General features: G+C 37.1%; 1 protein-coding gene across 1 annotated transcript in view; it reads right to left on the minus strand.

Annotated features, from left to right (window-relative positions):
* AKAP6 (A-kinase anchoring protein 6) overlaps positions 1–16,929 on the minus strand; it is a 288,990-nt gene that overhangs the window by 244,193 nt on the left and 27,868 nt on the right. Inside the window, exon 2 of the mRNA XM_040066094.2 lies at positions 16,086–16,297. The gene's annotated coding sequence lies outside the window, so the exon portion shown is untranslated. The remainder of the gene's footprint in view (positions 1–16,085; positions 16,298–16,929) is intronic.

The following is a 16,929-nucleotide window of genomic DNA, read 5'->3' on the forward strand; positions in this document are numbered from 1 at the left end:
CACCAGTGTCCGATCAAAGCCTCAGGAGTTCACAAATTTAGAAACGTTCTTAGTGCTGCTTACCAAGCCGATGTTTCCTAATGCAATTAGCTTCACTGATTTAACAAAGTTATGGTGTTGCAGTGACACACGCAGTGTGATTGTAGCCACCAAAAGCGTAACAGTGTTTTCTAGTATTTAATTTTTCATTTGGGTCATGTCAGAAAAATCCACGAGAATGTGTTTCCAGAGTACTTCACAATTTCAAATTACAGAGCAAAGCAGGACAAAATGTCCCGAAAAGTCACATCACAAATTGTTTCAAGGTCCAAGCAAGCACTTAGGTTAATCCACATATCAGCCACAGGAATGTTTCTTCTGCCTTCTAAGAAGCCTGAATAGCTTGAGACCAAATAAATCCAAAAGACCAATATCTTTTCCTATACTTTAAAGCTGTAATCTTCAAACCTACCTATTTTTAGCTGCATTTCAATTTCTCAGTTGGATTTTAACACTGTTGTTACATATAATACATTTTCCTTTAGGAAGCTGTCAATGAAAGTTACTGGAACAGCTGTCAGATTTAGTATTATCTTCATTCTTACTATTAAAATTTCGTTTATTTTTATATCTGAAATTTTTTTCATTCTGAAAACTTTATAATTCTAGAACTATGTACAATCCTGAATAAATGTGATTAAGGAATTTTTTTTCTGAAAGATTAGAAAACTTGAAAGAGGTTTTAAATACATGGCCAGTGTTACAGCTTTTTCTGCCTTTTTTGTATCTCTTAATCCATTAATTTCAAACTTGTCACAATTTCCAGTAATTTCAACACTGAGAAGAAAATTTCTCTCATCAACATCAGAAATAGTCCCTTTAATTGCAAATTCTCTCTCCTTATTCTTTAAAATTTATTTCTAAATTTTTAATTAAAATCAGCTTACTGGGAAACAAGACTGCAAAAAACATCATCAAAATGCTCTATTAGCTTTTTATCTACATTTCTCAGAATAAAGTAGACCAAGTTACAGAATGTTTCTAAAAGGTTTTTAAATTTTGAAAAAATGAAAATCTCTAAAGTTAATTACTCCTTTTTTTCATTTTCCTATTACTTTGACCAACAACTTTGTAATACCTGCAATGCAATCACTTTTAGCGATTTTCCATACATATGTGTGTGAACGCAAATATCTTTTAAAAATATAAACAATAAACTCATTAAGGCAAAAAAGAATTAATGGCAATATCTGTATTCATCAATTGCATGTAAAATCAAGGAAAAAAAATCACTCCCATCTCTTACATTCAAAAGAAAAAAAATCTTGTAAAATGCACCAAGATTATTTAGTTATGTTACCTATCTCTTGATGAACAAGCTGTGATAATCTCACCAGAGGAAAATCTAAATTATGAAAACCAAAGTGGCTTTTTCAGTCTTGTTCTAGGCTTGGGTTTTTTTGTTGTTGTTTTTTGGGGTTTTTTGTTTGGTTGGTTTTTTTAAACCTGGGAAGAATTTTTTTTTACCATAAAGAATTTTAAGTTCTGGGCAGTGTCATAGTATTAAAAAAATTTCCTGGGTCTCTCTCCAGTCTATGGATAGCTCTGCTTGCCAGCTATGGTATGAGGTCAGTACACGTCCTTTTGAATGCTTTTAAAACCATAAGCAATCTTTAAACTCCTGAAAAAAATGCATCATTTCCAAAAAAAAAATCACTTCCCTATTAAGCTTATCTATGAAACTGGCTGAAAAATGAATGCCTTACCTATGTGCTCCAGTTGTAATAAAATATAAAGTTGTAGCTCTCATTTAGTTTCACACAGAGAAAATAGAAATTATACCAGAATTTTAATTTATGTCCTTCAGTGTTATTTTAAAGATAGTGTTTTACTATGCTTAGATTTATTAAGGAGATCATAATTCAGCATTGTGATCTAATAGGGCAGAAAAAAGAGGCAAAATCAGTATTGATTAAATTGAGCTACATGCTAGAAGGATATAGTTATTATTTTCAGAAAGTAGCACAACTATTGGCATTGTCTGGTGTTTTGCAGAGGCAAGCAGCCTATTCTTTGCAGTAATTGAAATATTAAATGTAAAGTCAGTAAAAGTACTTTGTTTACAAACAGTTCTTTTTAAAATCACAACACAAGATTTTTTAATGCGGACTGATGTTAAAGTAAATATAGGACAGATCTATTTTTTGTGACATGTTCTAAAGGAACATGGATTTTAATTATATTCTTCTCTATTTAAGTAAATTACGTTTTATTCATCTATGACAAAGCATTGACACATAGACAAAATTAATGATGAAGAAAACAGATGCACTAAGGCTTCATTAGTTAATTGACTGAACACCTCCATAATGCTTAGTGGATGATCCATCATTTTCAAAGGGTTCATGTAGCATTTCTGACCTCAAAACACCTGCCTAAACAAATAAAAGAACTGCAAGTGAATTACAAATATAGGACTAGCACCAAGCACTACCAAGATTTCAACACTGAGCTTGTGAGCCTAATCAATTTAACCATTTTTAGTTGTTATATTAAAATATGATATAAATCTGGGTACCACCGGGCACAAGAATAAACGGAGAGGAGTGGCTGGAGAGCACCCTTGCAAAAAGGGCTGGGTGGGGGCTGGTTGGCAGCCACTCTGTGAGCCAGCAGTGTGTGCCAGGGCTGCCCAGAGGGCAAACCCCATCCTGGGGTGCACCAAACACATCCCCAGCCAGCCAAAAGGGGAGATGACCTCACTGCACCCAGTGCTGAGGCCTCACCTCGAGTGCTGTGTCCCACAGCTTAGGAGGGATGTGAAGGTCTTTGGACACATCCAGAGGGGAGCACCAAAGCTGGGAAAGGACCAGAAGGTATTTCTTATTAGGAGCAGCTGAGGACTTTGGGCTTGTCCAGTTTTCCTCCAAAAAAAAGGAGGCTTAGAGGCAACACCTCATTGATCTCTACAGCTTCCTGAAGAGGGAAGATGGGGTGGGAGGTGTTGAGCTCTTCTCCCTGGTATTCAGTGGTTCAAATGAATGGTTCAAAGATGTGCCAGGGGAGGTTCAGACTGGGCATTAAGAAGCATTTATTTACTGAGAGGATGGTCAAACACTGGAACAGCCCTCTTTGCTGCTGGTGTTTGATGTTCCAAGCCTTTGAGAGGCATTTGGACAACATGCTGATTGTCCCTGAAGCAGTCAGACACTTGGACAGGATGATCATTGCAAGTTCCTGACAACTGAAGTATTTTATTCTACGTTATTAAATATCAAGAAGTAGAAAGGTTGATAAATTATATTTTGTTATTCTTGGTATTTCAGACAAGAGAAAGATTTTTTTTTTAATCCCTGTAAATCAATAGCATCTTCATTTTAGAGAAAACTGCTCATATTTAAAAGACTACAGCTGGTATTTCAGAAAGTTCATTCCTTATTTAGCAGCTCATTGCTTTACACTGTTTCCTTCTTTTCACCCAGAATATAAGTTTAGTTTATGGTTTCAATGTGGTTCTCTTCTAACCTCTAAAACACAGAGGAAGACAGTATCTTTCTGGGTGGCAATGATACACAAATAAATTTTTTTCCTAATTGCAGAACACTCTGTCAATTTCTTTTGTCAATAACTGGCTTCAGAGGTTCCACAACATCATCACATAAAAGCTGTGGTGGAATGATTATTGCCTCTTGACATATAATTGTGTATTAAGGACTTACTTATTAACTGCAAGCTTATAGCCAAGAGGGTAAGGATTTAGACCTAAAAAGCTTTGTAACAGGATATGCAGCATTTCACTGTTAAGCCATTCATCCACATCTGGTCTAGCTTAGCAGTGACCTAAAATCATTACCGTATGACGGCTCCTTCCTAAGTTATGCAAAAGGAACCATTTAGTCCCAGTTTTTTAAACTAAGGAAATATGCACATCACAAAGGACCTATTAAAACATCCTGCAGAGTCTCCAAGGATTAAAAAAATGAGCTTGTTTAGCCAAAGTTAAATTTATTATTACTGTGTTCTTAAATTGCTGCTGATTCGTTTTCTGCTTGTTGTAACCATAGAGAGTAAAGCCAGTAGATACATTTTTTGCATATTGTACTTTTAAACTCTTTAACCTTATTCTAAATGCGATTAGAAATAGTGCATCATACCCACTGAATAGCCACACAGGAGTTTGCAATGTTGGTGTTATTTTGTCAGGAGCTGAATAGGAGCCGAAGCCTGTGGGGTTTTTAAGCAGCAGTTCTGGCCTGTTTATTTCAGCTGTTAACTTATTTGCCCTCGGCTTCTTGTAGCCCTCAGCAAACCCATTCAGCCTCCAATAACCCGAATTTCCACCCTCTTCTGGCTGAGGTAGCTCCGGCCAAACTACTTCTTTCTGCTCGGAGCCCCTGCTCTGAGGCTTTATGCAGACTCTGACTCTCAGCAGCCAGACTGTTCCAGCTGCCTTTCTGCATCTTCCCATGGAGCAGGAAGCCCTAATACCACAAACACACCCTGGGCACCTTCTTTTCTTCCTCACAAGTCCCTTCCCTGCCTGCCCAAGCATCCTTAAAAGATATTGACTCATGTTTAGCGCTCCCCACGTATTTCTAGCAGCAAAGATCACTTGTCAAAAAACAAAAAGTTTGTTATAGGTCATGTAGGAAGTCATGGCACGAATCTTTAACACCCTCTCACATATTTGTCGTGTTCCTGATATATAACTTTGCAGGCCTGCTCTCAGACTTGTGGCAGCACAGTGGGCATTTGGGAAGGGGAGGAGACAACCTGGGATTTTTTTGTGTACTTGGGCACGCCATGGCACATGAGTCTGTCTAACAAGGTTGATGATAACAAGCATAGAAACATAGCACTAATACCAAAATGGGTCACATTACTGTGTTTGGCTTATTTGTTTCTAGGATCTACAAAAAAACCTTGGCATTTGCCATAGCTAGTATTGACTTGTCCAAAATAATGTTGAATTACAACAGCAGAAGGAGTTGTGATTTTTGACCCTAATGTTCATACTGCCTGTCTACTTCATCGCTGTTATCCCTGCTTTGTCAATAAATAGGATTTCATTCCCTAGGGCTATCATAAATAATTCTCATAAATTCACTTCTTAGGTTTACCACCATGATTTAGTTCAAAGAATTCACTGTGCAAAACTCAATTTCCTATACAACAAGGACCTTTTATTTTCAGATTCAGTACTAGGAATTTTTGTATTTCAAATAAGAGTGAAACAAAATCAATAAAATGCTGAGGCATTATCAACCATTATAGACCACTCCACATAAAAATCAGTAATTTTTTCAATCTTACTTTCAAGGCATGGATACCTTACTTGGCCTTTTAGAAAACAGTCACTTCTTTAAAGCTTTTGATGCATTCCTGAAGATGTTGGCTGCTTTACCCTTTTAAAGCTATATTTCAATAATTGAAGCCAGGATAAAATTTGGTAAGATTGTTTTATCGTCTCTCAAGAAGGCAATATACTCATGCTAACTTCTTGAAGAATTCTTGAAAAATTACTTTAAAACCTACCTGCATATTATTACTGCTACTCAGATCATAATCAGCTTTCCAGTACACAAAAAACACTTTAGTGCTTCACAGTACTATAATAGCAACCGGAACTTCACAGACAAAACTAATAACATTTTCATTTTTTGGCAGGAAACTGAGGAGCATGTTTATTCCCAAATCTTTACAGTCCCACAACCCTTTATCAAACCTTTCAAACTCAAATGAGACCCGTGTACTTCTAATGTTTTTACTTCTTCCAAGAATTTAGCTTGGCCTTGTTCAATTTCATGACACTTCCTTTGGGGAAATCACAGAATCAGGAGAAAGAAAAAACAAAAAAAAAAACCCCACACCCACACAACATGGGAAGATATTGGGCCTGAAGCTTATTAATGACCCTAGTAAGCCTCAAATAAGACCTATCGATTTATATTTCCATTAGAAGCGAAACATGAGAAGTCAGCAGGAGTTGAGTTAGATGTGTACCAAGAACTAAGCAGCACCTGAGGCAAGATTCAGTGGGATGCCTGTAATAGGTGCAGCAGAGAAATATTTGTGAGAGGGAGTAAGTGCTAAGGTAGCTTCAAGAACAGCATAATGCTGATATTTCGGGGCAACTCTAAAACATAATTTATCAGCACGCAATATCATCACTGGTAATAAACCCCACTCACTGCTGTTGTGCTGTAGACCCTGCTCCTCCCAGCCTCTGCATGGCTCCCAAGGGAACTCTGACAGCCTTCCCCCCATCACTGCTGCAGGAATTATCTCACTGGGAGCCATTAAAGTACCATTATGGTTTGTTAGCTCCCTCACTCACCTTTTAAATTTTAAAAAAACCCACTCTCAGAGGTTTGGATTTTAGGGGGATGGGGAGAGTGCTGATCCATGCTGTGTTTCAATATGTTCTAGATTTGTTACGTGGAGTCAATGTCCCTGGTGAACACACATGTGAGTCAAGGGAACGATCAAGTATCAGTCTCCTTTCCCACCTTGTACATCTACTCCTAAAATATCTTTAAAGAACAATGTTTTTTCCTCACATTGAAAAGGGATGTTATTGGTATTGCATTGCCACCCAAAAAGTGCAAAAGTCTGTGACTGAAAACATCATTGGACTTTTCAAACTCTCAAGATGACAGAGTTGCTAATTGACCCATAATTTTTTATCAAATGGCTGGTGGTCTGCCCTATATTTATACCTTTATCAGCTTTCTAAAGGGTCACTGCACAGAATTTTGGGGCTTATCACATTGCCTTTTTCATCCCATCCCAATCTAACTTTGATTCTATGATGTCTTAGAAGAAGAAAGCAAGCTACCTTCTGCTTGTGGCCCAGCTGGCAGTTATGAATTATCAATCAGAAACAGAGAACTTTAATAGAGTCTCATGGCACAGACTGTATTTTCCTCGCTTTCAGTAAAATGATTTGAAAGGCTGGAATAAATCACTCTGAGTCCTGGCCCAGGAGATAACCACCTCTAAGTATTCAACACATCCACCATTTTTCTCATAAAGGGATTTCTTCTACCCAAAGATTCTTTTCTCAGCTGCCTGCAGGGAGAAGTCAAATGCTGGACTTTCTGCCTCTAGGCTGAAAGGACATGTTATTCTGCTGATCAAGGATCTTCAAGTACCCAACACTAATCAGCTCAAGACAGGCTAATTATAATCCCTGAGGCCGCCTCCAGTCTAGGAAAATATTGCTAAAAAAAAAAACCCTATGAGCCTTGCCAAGCTGGCATTTTTCCTAGCTCCAAGTGGTATCAAATTTCACTTTCAGACTGTATAATTTTCAGGTTGGATATAGCTGGGGGAAATATCATTTCACAGGCTGAAGGTTTGTTGAGGTTCTCTGTAACCTCTCCCTTCCCTGTGGTTCTCCCATACCAATGAAAGCCCCTCACAAATTAAAAAATGTTATTTTATCTTCATACTTTTGCTTAAGTAATGGCTATCCATAATCTGAATATATTAAGGATTAGTTAAAATCATGAGGTATTACTCAGATTTAAAGAATCTTTAATTTAATCAGTAATTTAATTGAATCTGTAATTTAAACAATTAACAGTCAATAAGAAGACAGAAATGCACAATTCAATTTCTAAACCATTCAATAAGGTCCAAGAAAACATGCTGTTGGAGCTCACATACATCTAACACTAATCTTAGGTGCTGAGTTTAGCAGACTAGCTTGTTTAATTTGCATATTAAATACATGCCTAGATTTAATTTTTAACAATTCAAAAGATAATAAAATTATCAGGGCTACATGGTAGTATATAGGACTAAGAAAGATAAAACTGAAGTGGATTCTAAATTCTACTGGGAGCCAGAAAACAGTAGAGGTTAGTTTGAGGTTTTTTTCTTTTACTCTTTATCACTCAGTGTGTCTTTCTTGCCATTTTCCTCTTCCCAGAGCTATTGGCACATTAATTGGAAATATACACCCTTAGCTTACTTGACACTGCTCTTCCAGTTTCAAAAATAAATATTTATTAGACTGGAAAGAGCAATATCTCCACAACGCAGGGGGGCTGCCTAATTCAGAGCAGATGTTAGTCCCACATATATTACATCTCATTTTAATGCATATCCACCTGTCAACAGCTGTTTCGGCTTTTGTGCCCTCTGAACAAAACCTAGGCAATAAAGTTTTGTGATCAACAACTGGTGTTTTGATGAGTCTGCAATGGCTGAGAAGGCAACATCTCATAGAACAATTCTTATCAATCTCTAATTTTTGAAAGAAGCCCTTGGAGATCATGCAAAAGCATGGCAGGTCCCCCTTTCAAAATTATTCCAAAAAAGGAATAATTAAGAAGTTTCCAGTATAATTCACAGGAACACAAAATCAAGCCTCTGCATTTATCTAAAAGTTTATTTTAAAAAGCTAATGCAGTGCAAACAGGTGCAAAGCACTTGGGTAAATAAAATTCTTTTCTTCTGAAAGAGCTAGCACCATTATTGCTGATGCACTGTTTATACATCATGCACAGAATATATTTAGATTCCACCTTCTCCAGACACAAGAAAACCCAAAATCCCCTAATTATTTTCAAAGGTTATCTGCGCATAATAATGTCAAAAAACTCCTTGCTGTTGTTCATGACCTAGTAAAATACTAGGATGAAATTGAGGAGAAATAAGTGTAGGTGGCATATTAAGGAATAGAATATATATATATTTTCTATATAGAATTCTATATATTCTATATATATTCTATAGAATAGACCTGGCATATTTTAATATCTGACCCTTAAAATGGCAACTTACATATCTGCTGTGTCATTGCCTTAGCAACAGACTAGACGAGCTGAAATCTGACAGATAGCAGGCTTTTCTAGCTGAACCTGGGGGTTTTTAAGGGGAGGGGGTTTTAGCAATGGAAATCTGATTTATTATTCTTAAAAAATGGTATGTTCTAGGAGATTAGCAGTGCAGCTTAAAGTACAGGAAGGACACATACTAGCTAGTATAGCCATGGCCAGGGAATTAGCATCTTCAGAGAAGAAAAGCTGTTTCTAAACAGGATCTAACACACTTGAAAACAGTAACCAGCCTGGAGCAGCTCCATGCAACAGCTTTGAAAGACTTCCTTATTTGAAAACATTCTCAACAGACCACAGTTATTCCATCAATAGCACTCAGCTCTGAAGTACAGTTTTTCATGACTAAAAATTAAGTGTCAAGAAAAGTTTTTCATTAGTTTTTTCATTGTTGATTAGTATTTTGTTTGCATTTCTTTAGGGCTCGTTTTACAGTAGCAGCTGAAAAACTTATACAGCCCTCAGACCCAAAAATATCAGTCTCCTTTCTTTTTTGGCTTGTGTTCATTGTATGTGTTCTACCAGTGTCTCAAATACCTGTCAAAAACTTATTTTAATACATATATAGACATATATTTATATACATGTATCGTTGAAAGGGAAAAAACCTAATACAATCTACTGTTCAACAGCATTTCTTGGTGGGCTTGGTTACCAACATCTAATGTAATGCAAAAAAAGGCTTTCCAATTTTCTGCCTAATGAGAATAATATTTCAGTTGCTAGGTATGTTGTTTTCTTTTTTTATCTATTTTGCAGCCATGTTTTGTTGTATTGACTGTCTAGGCAGAAAATACTCTGTGACAGCAATCTGTTAGACAAAGGAGGAGCACTTGTTTAGCCAATAAAGGAAATGCTGTTTTAAAACTTTCAAAACAAATGTGGGGTTTTGTTGTGCTGTGGGGTTTTTTTTAAAACCAAGACATGCACAGGACTTTTTCCTTTATTGTAAATTAAGTGCATAAAGGTACAAAGACTTTGATTCATTTTCATCAATATGGTTAAAGTTTGTCTAAAACACCATGATAAGCAAATACCCCTCTTTGGAAAACTAGAATGTTCCAAGCTTCTCCTGTTAATTTGCAGCCTATTTTACAGTAGCTAACAACCATTTTTTGCCTTAAATTCCTTGAAAGTTCATGATGGATCTCCACCAAAAGCTCAGCTTTATCCAATAAAACCATGACCAATAAAAACCAACCTCAGAAAACAAACAGAAGCACAAATAGGACAATACAAAGACAAGCACATAGAAGATTATAATTTTTTTAAGTTCTATACAAGCAACAGCTTGTATAGAACTTAAAAAAAATAGTTTTTTCTTCTAGGTCTGCCAGATTTTTCCAAGAAACTTGGGCATGTTACTTATCCCTTACAAAGAAATATAATAAAAGTGAGAAAAAAATTATTCACCTCAAATTAAGCTGAAAATCAAGGAAAACAAGCCAGAAAATATTTTACTTTCTCAGGTGCTTTTACAGCCCTTAGCACTTTAAGGGCTCTAGCCAAGCTTCAGTAGAGAGATCTAAATTTTGTTATTTTAAAACACAATAATAACCCTGGCACCCCACAGGCTTTCTGTATCTAAACTCTCATGAACCAGTTTTTAGAACCTGTTCAGAAGAAATGCAACATTTTTCCAATGGATTTAAATAAGAAAATAATGACAACTTTGTAGAAGAGAGCAATTACAGGCACATAATTCAGGAGCAGCAAGCTGGAAAGAGAAAGTAAGACACAGAGGAAGTCAACACATGATGGAGTTGAGAGGAGCTGAAAACAAATACAAGTCTAAGAAAACCTGCAAGGAGGACTTATACCTGAATATCTACTTCAGTCTTAAAATGCATCCCTTGTAAGTTTTATAAGCTTTTAGACCAGAGGGAAAAGGCTAAAAAAAAAAAAAAACCTCACACAGAAAACAAACCAACAAAATTTTATGTATTCAGATACTAGCATTCTTCATTTTATCCATACACCAAGCTGGCAAAAATTGATATTAATATCTGACAGCACATGAAGCAACTTCACATCTGCATCCTGATCCTGAAACTGTGACAACACTGAACTTACAAAAGAATCAGTACAGGGCAGCTCTTGTAAGACAAAAAATATATACAAAAGTAATAGAGACACAGTAAGACTGAACGCAGAACTAATTACTGCAGCTGGGTGCTTCCACAGTCAAATGCTAGGAGTTCTTTTAGTACAACCTCATGCTAACAAAGGCTATCTTTCTAAGTGTGCCAGCTCCCATAAGACACTGTGCCATGGAGGCTGAGACAAGTATTTTATAGAGCTATTTTCTCATTGAAATCATCACTTGGAAGACCACTTTGCCAAAGAGAGAATGCGCAGTTCAGCTAAACACTCAGCATACTTTGGGTCTCTGAGAAGCAGCTGGATGTGGAGCACCAGCAGTGCTGGGGGTCAGGTATTCCTGTGCCTGCTGCCCCCAGGGTCAGGTGCTTCCCCTTCTCAGAGCCTTTCTGCTGCCTCACCCTACAGAACAGTCAGTCTTCCAGAGCCAACTGCTAGCCCTGAGTGCTCTTACCAATTCCAGAAGCCACTGGGCTGGCAAGGCGAAGGAAGTGTCAATACAAATCACAGTGCTCATTCTCCACCCTTAACTTTGAGGCTGATGCTCTCCTCAGGACACAAAGATAATCCCCCAGGCTGGGGGACACTCTTTATACCTACAAGTTTCTCCACTCCCAGGCACCTTAGAAGACATTTTTTATACAACTGAGGGAAAAGTCCCTCCTTGCCTGGCACCGGGACTGAACACTGGACAAGCAGGAGGCAACAGCATTTTGGCCAAGTCTGCCAGGGCAAGCCTGCATCTGACACATGCCATGAGAATGGAGAGTTCACACAGAGCAGAGAGTATTCCTGGCTTGAGACATCTTGTGTGAAAGTGCCAGACACTGCAAACCACACAGAGCTGAATTTTTTTGACCTTGGAGGGTTGAAAAGCTGAGTCAGCCTTGTTTGGATTCAAAGCACTCAGGAGTCCAGATATTTGAAACCTGTCTTTCATGCACCAAACAGGAAGGGAAGAGCTATCTGGATTGGTTTTTAATATAGTCCCTCTTTTCCTCAGAACCAAAGCTTTACTGAAGGGTTGTTAAAAATAAGAAAAATTTACTTCAGGAAAGCATATTTTGATACTCAAAGAGTGATTTTTGTGATAACCCTTGTGAAATTATAAATACAACCATACCAAACTAGTTGAAGTATTCATATTACACACTTCTAGCATTTTTTTTAATGGATATGAAGTGGGGATAGATACTTTTATTTTTAAATCTACAGAAAATATAAGACACAAAACTGAATATGAGAAAGACAATACTCCACAGGTCTTTGTCCAAAAGCACCAATCATACAGCATGCATGCCTAGGCAGCAAACAAGGTACAGGTAGCCTTTAAGCACTAACAAAAGAGAAAATTACTACAGTAACCTCTTGTTAGAAACACAGCTGAGGTCTGCCTTGCCCTCTGCCAAAGTCTCGAGAGGCTGAAAAGCCAAAGTTGGGAGCTGCCTTTTCAGGAGAATTCTGGATCATCACAGTGATGTCAGATGTGATGTCCATCCACTGCATATCCTGTCCCCTCACTAATCTAGTCTCCTTTCAGCTCTCCATCCAGCTCAGCTTTTCCATTGATTCCTTCTTTCCTGTGACAGGAAAGATTTTGCCCAGTCTGGGTGACTCATCATATAGGGGCAACATACATGACTTTCTTATTTTCTGCGGCTAGAATCTGCTTTAATGACTGTCTGTTTTTATAGAAAAGGAAAAGCAAAAGCTACCTTTACCCAGTCCAGTCCACAGAAATGTTACTATTACATAGACATAAATTAGTTGCAAGATGATTTCTCGATGTCATCTTTTCATTCATGTATCATTAATTCTGTCCCAGTAACACCAGTATAATCTCATTACAAAATGTGAAGAAACTTCATTATAAAACATGGGGCATACTTAAAATAAAAATATAAATATAATATTTCAGAGACACATGATTTTTTTCTTTTAGAAACAACTCTAGAACTTCAGACTTTCTGCCCCTCCCTGAAGCTAGGAGCACTCAGCAAATACTGGGTGGGGGAGGAAAAAAAAAAGAAATCAAGCCCAGAGTTTTGTCAATATTTCTTTCATAATGCAGCAGTGATCTTTGCAGAAGGGTACAAGTAGACTAGGACAAGGCATGGGAATTTTTTTTAATTATTTCTAATTCCTAAATTATTTTTTAGGAAATATTTCACCAGCATCTTGAAAATGTCACCAATTCTAATCAATACCTGAGCACTTCTGATAGAGTTCTCCTTGAACTAGACTTTCAAGGGATGAGTTCCTGAACACAGCTTCATTGCAGATCTGTCAGAGGTGGGAGGCACAGGACACCCACACACTATTCTACTGTACCGTGACCTACAAAAGAGAAAGTTCAGAGCATAGGGGTCCCTCAACTCCTCTCTAGAGAAGAAAAAACTTTTTTTGATTGAGGGCATGCTCTGATCCCTTCTAAGTAAGCTTTATATTGTCATATGGTGAAAACAAAACAAAAAAAAATCTACAAAGTGTTAAAATTGTACCAACTTCATTGCTGGAAGGTTTTGTCATCAGCTCCTACAGCTGCTTTGGGAAGAACCAAGCTTCTGTTTCTCTCTGCATTGAGCTAAGCTATGTAAGAACTACTTAACTGATGATATAATAAAACCCTTCAGAGCAAAGTAAAGATTAAACAGTAACACTCTTTCAGTTCATTAGAACACGCCCATCTCCAGCTCCACGTCAGTATGATTCTGCACGTACAGAATAACTCTGGCCTTCAGATTGACTGTCCAAATTCAGCTGCTTCAAGGAAGAATACATGCATTTACAGAACATATTGCCTTCAGTAATGGTGTAAGTCCAGCTGTGAAACAAAGCTGAAAGCAACACAATTTTCACGCTGTCAAACACTGTCTCATTTGTACCAGCTATGAATATGCCTCAACAACAAGCAAAATTGTGTTATATCTTTAGTGTTTCTTCATTTTGTCATGCTCTGACTCAGGCAATCAGGGTTGCTCTTCATAGTAAGACTTTCTTCATCACTCCATACTTTTCCATATCCTCACATACAGATCTCAGTGCAACACTTGGGCCCATACAAAAATTAACAGGAAGCGTTCTATAATCAATGTATTCAGCAGGAGTCAGAATTAGCCAAGAGTCAAGTAGTATCATCACAGCTCTATAATTAGCAGGTGTTTCCCAGAGCAAACAATACTGTGAGAAGTGTGAGGAATAGAGAGTAACAGGAGCTTTAAATAAAGTGATTGGAAAACAACATGGTTTGTATTCTTATTAGGGGGGAAAAATTCTTCTCTGGGCTTTTCATAGTAGGTCATGCCTCCATTAATACCATCAAAAGTTGGTTTGTTTCCACCAAGTATATTTCCCCTAAGTTTTAACACGGTTCTGAGAAATTCAGTTGTAACCAAGTCACTTTAAAAATCTAAGAAAATACATTTATTATTATTGAGGATAGTAAAAGCATAATTTTTAAACCAGAAATACCTTGCTTCCATCTTATTAGCTGTTCTTTTATGATCCCTAAAGTTGCACATTAGAGGCATTGCTCACCAGCTCTTTTCACACTGATTCTGACACTAGGCAGACATCAGCTGTCCTGCCCTACCCCCATCCTCCTGCTAACTCATCCCTTCCGAGTTTGCCTGATGGGAACACAGCAAGTGCAGGAGACCATTACTTTCATACAGTAAAATGCATCACAAATAAATAAAACATCATTCTAGTAATTAATTTACAGTCATTTGCTTTGTGTTTTGCAGTGGGGAAAAAAAAATCCAACAGACGTACCCAGACCATGCTGAAAAAAGCATGTATGATTCTGTACAGACTGTCTAAGATATAAGAGCTCTAAACCAGCTTGTGCCAGACAAGACCATCACACACCCCCTGAGGAAGGGTAGTCAGATCTCATTACATTTATTACTTTATCAAATATAAGGGACAAAACCCCACAATAAATATTGTTATCGCTACAAAATTAGTGGTTGCTTTTTTGTTGCTGCACATTTGAAATATAAACTACACAGGGAGAAAAAGAGCCAGAGACCACTCCCTAATTCCTAGTGGACATATTGATCAATTAAAATGACATGTGTCTGGTCTTTTCTTTCCTTCTAATAGCAAGCAGCTGAAAGATAATACCTCAAATAGGCAAAATCAACAATAATGTTGTTATATACCATCCAGCAAGATTAACTTGAAGTTATGCAAAATAAACCTAGCCTCCTGAAGCAAGACCTGTACACAATATAAGTAAATAGTGGACATTGTAAAGAATTACTAAATACTGTATACATGAATTTAAACAGCTTTCCAAATGTAAAAGATAGGTATTTTCTTCCCAAGATAGAGGTGGAAGCCTTTTTAATTATTCCTATTATTTTATTCATAGCAAACCCCCTCGGAATGCTTGAATCTTTGGCTGCACCTTTTACTGCAGTTGCAGCAGAAAAAGAACTTGTTTTCTTTCCAGTACAAGATAGATCTAAAATTCACCAGATTCATATTATAATTTAAAAAACAGAGTCAAAGAAAGTAAAACAGTAGGAGAGCTAAAAGCCACATTCCTTTCAAAATATTTGGTTATTGTTTGACAATTAAATCTATGTTTTGCTTTTTTAAGAATACCAGTAGAAATAGGACAGTACTGAACCATGTTTAAAATCAATACTGTTCCAGTTGCTTGTTCAGCACCGCTTTGCACGTATTTTCTGTGCTATCACGCTATAGAAGGCCAGTGAAAGTAAATAGGTGATGTTCATGCTATTGAGATAAAATAGGTTCAAAGAGGAGCTAAACATAGTAGGAATGCTTAAATGAGGAGACAGGAAAAAGAACAAGCTATGCTTATGGCATTAGAATCGAAAACAGCTATTCTTTCCATTTAAGTGAATAAGACAGGAGCTACTTATTTGGATTGTCAAATTTAAATATATTCTCTTCAAATACTCAGGCTATTATCACAAATGCAGAGGCAAGTGTAAACATTCAGACTGAATGCATTTTCTGTAGGCCTTTGTCTTAGCCTGACTGCCTGAAAATAATATTTAGGCACACAGCATATTTCTTCAAAATTATTTTTACAAGGCAAAACCCACTTACATTAGGAAAACCTTATAAAACAGGAAAAAAATAACCCTGCAATTAAGAAGAGCGCAATATTTTGCAACTTACCATGTCCTGTTCAAATCATCCTCTTTTGATGTTTACGGCACATCTGTAAGATGCAATACTAGGAGGTGCCTTGTGTGACCTGCTGCATGATGCTGTGACATCAGTTCAGATGATGCAGCTCATTATGGGAAAGACTGCTGTTGCTATGGCAACTGAGATGTGATACGAATCCTTACTGCATTTCCAGGGGAGTCCGAGACAATACGGAAGCCCTTTAAAGAAACAGACAAAATGCAAACAGGCTTTTAAAGTACAGTGCCACAGATTTTAGAGTCCACGTTAGTACATGCCTGTTGTTACAGAATATTTTAAACAAATTATTCCTATGTGGTGATACAGAATTGAGATGTAGGAGCTATAAATCTTTCCTATATTTAAAATTTAATATTGTGTGTCAATTTAGGAACAAATTTTATAAGTTCAAATTTGGTTATCATGTAAGGGAACCTTACTTAAAATCATGCTACTGACTGCTTATTTTAACACTAAGCCTCTATAGACAGTAGTTATTGAACTATATTTTAAGAAATATCTATTTTCACTCTGCCCCACCCTGCTCCTACATCCAATCTGTCACTTACAAGAAAAATCTTGTTGCTAGGGAAAAACACTTGATACTTCGAAATGAGCAGATTAAACACTGTTGTATGAATGACAATGAGGTTTAAAAAAAAATAGCAGGGGGTGGCTTTTTATTCAGGAAAGGGTAAAGAAGTTTCTAGCCAACCAAGTAAAAATCTCCTTATCATTTTTCAACTGTAGGACACACTGCACTGCCCTCTGCATGCTGAGCAGCCTGGCTTTCATCTGCTCATCAGACAGAGTGATGAGTGAAGATTTTGAA

The sequence above is a fragment of the Hirundo rustica genome, chromosome 6 (genome assembly GCF_015227805.2).
Source record: "Hirundo rustica isolate bHirRus1 chromosome 6, bHirRus1.pri.v3, whole genome shotgun sequence".
Lineage (NCBI taxonomy): Eukaryota > Metazoa > Chordata > Aves > Passeriformes > Hirundinidae > Hirundo > Hirundo rustica.